The sequence below is a fragment of the Gadus macrocephalus genome, chromosome 16, assembly GCF_031168955.1.
Source record: "Gadus macrocephalus chromosome 16, ASM3116895v1".
In the NCBI taxonomy this organism is placed as follows: Eukaryota; Metazoa; Chordata; class Actinopteri; order Gadiformes; family Gadidae; genus Gadus; species Gadus macrocephalus.
Window position 1 is genome coordinate 10,692,770 of NC_082397.1, and position 2,553 is coordinate 10,695,322.

The following is a 2,553-nucleotide window of genomic DNA, read 5'->3' on the forward strand; positions in this document are numbered from 1 at the left end:
TATTGATATCTGTTCCGTCGGACATCGAGCGAATCCTGCTGCGGCGCGCTCTGTGGAGCTGAGCTCCGGCTCACAGCAGCACGGCGAGATTCATCATCCTCACAAGAGCGGACTCTTCGCACTGCGAAGTACCGGCCTGTTGCTTACATTTAGATTTATCTTGGTTGTCTTGAGTGCAAATGTTTTCCATTGAATCCATTAAAAGCGAAAATAAATGGATGAAATAATTGCTTATGAGAAAGTAGTGAGGGTTCGGCGGGTGAACGAGTGTCACAGAGTGTTTGATGTCAATCCGCTCCGACACAATAATCAATAATAATGGCGGCTGGCGAGTGGATCTTCACTCGGCTCGTATTGTCTGGAGTATACCTGTTGTGTGCCATTAGCTTTTTTCAGTTGGAAAAAACGAAACGGCATTTAACGGAGTAATATCCAATGGGCTGTTTCTAAACAACAACGTTTTTCTGAAGTGCGGGACATGCAACAGACCGATACGCCTTCCCATTAAATACCGTAGAGGCATCTGAAGGCAAGCTGTAATCATCTCTAGAAAACGCTTCTCGAATGAGAAATGTATAGGCCTACATGCTGTTTACCTTGTTGAACATGAGCTTTTGTTGTGGCTTATATACTGCTACACTTCAGCTACTACAGCAGCCACTACAACTACAAACATATAAGCTCTCTACCAGTAAGAGGTGAATTACATTAGAGCACTGTCAAAGAGAAACCCAGTTTTTACCCAGGTTATTTTGAGAGTATCGCTGCTGTGCATTAGCTGTGGTTTTTATTTCCTCTGCGAGAGAGAGAGTTTGGCCTTATTATGCAAACTAACTCCAAGGAGATGCACCAAAGTATTAGTGCGTCCATATTGTGTACACCAAACACATAATGTACCATTAAAGAGCGGCATAAACAAGGTTATACACCCGACCAGGGAATCCACGGACCCAAAGCTCATATAGCAGAGAGCACGAGGATCCAGCTGAATCAACGCACGGGTAATGATAAGTAATACCCACACCACCTCTTCAGCATAAACATTATCACAGAGCCCCTGCACTTTGAATAAAGGTATAGGTGTGATTGTTTCTGCCCTGGAAGAGTTGCAGAGCTCGCTAATAGCATTAGCCCGCCTCTCAGAGAGTGTTGTGTGGAGCTCATTTCGAATGCATAAGCACCGTTTTGACTTTAATCTATGCTAGTTAAGGAGACAAGATTAGATTACGCACCGTAACCGAAATTAAATGTGAACTGAAAGCAGAGATGATACCACTTATACCAAACATGCACTGGCAGCAGGGGTAATTTTAAATAAGTAAATAGTGACCCTGATTATATTAATTAAAAATATAATTTAAACAGCCGATCCATTTAAAAAACGACACCCGCCATTAGACTTTGCATACGTCAAACACGCGTGGATCCAACAGACGGAATAAAAGAGTTTGGTAATTAGGTTGCCATGTCTCTCTACATTGTTTGGAAGGTGTCTTTGTGTGTGTGTGTGTGTGTGTGTGTGTGTGTGTGTGTGTGTGTGTGTGTGTGTGTGTGTGTGTGTGTGTGTGTGTGTGTGTGTGTGTGTGTGTACAGTATATGTACATGTGTGTGTGTTTGTATGTGTATGTGTTTGTGCGTGCATGTGTATGTATGTGTACATGTATGTGTGTTCGTATATATGTATGCATAAGGTATGTGTGTGTGTGTGTGTGCGCGTGTGTGTATGCATATGTGTATGTGTGTGTGTATGCGCGTGAATATATGTGTGTGTGTGTGTGTGTGTGTGTGTGTGTGTGTGTGTGTGTGTGTGTGTGAATATATGTGTGTGTGTGTGTAGCAGGGTTGTTGGGGGAACGCAATGTAAGCCCGTGGTCTGATCCAGACTTGCATGTAATACATGTAATAAAGCAACAGAAACAGCCCATGCCCCTGGGCTTAGCCCCGGCAGCCCGAAGCCCTGTCATATTGTGGAGGGAAACAATGACGTCCCCATCGCCCCCCCTCCCACACCCGACACATCTCTCCAGGGGGGTGCCCAGGCCAGGGTGGATTAAGAGCTACATAGTCTCCTCAAGACCCGGGTTGTATTAAGGGTCCACTTTATGTCGGGTACTTATTTCCTATCGCCCTTGTTGGAGAACAGACCCCTCTCTGTTTTACAGCCGCCATGAATCAAGGCCGTATTTCCTCCCCAAATACATTTACCTGTCATCTTAGATGTAAACAATTTGACGCCTTCCCTCTCCCCCCCGCACCCCTACTTCCATTAGCTCTATTACCCTCCCCTAAGTCCGTCCACAGCGCCATGACTCAAGTATGACGTAATCAATATTCTTCTTCTTCTTCTTCCTCTTCTTCTTCTGCCTCTTCTTCCTCTTCTTCTTCTGCCTCTTCTTCTTCTGCCTCTTCTTCTTCTGCCTCTTCTTCCTCTTCTTCTTCTGCCTCTTCTTCCTCTTCTTCTTCCTCTTCTTCCTCTTCTTCTTCTGCCTCTTCTTCTTCTTCTTCTTCTTCTGCCTCTTCTTCTTCTGCCTCTTCTTCTTCTGCCTCTTCTTC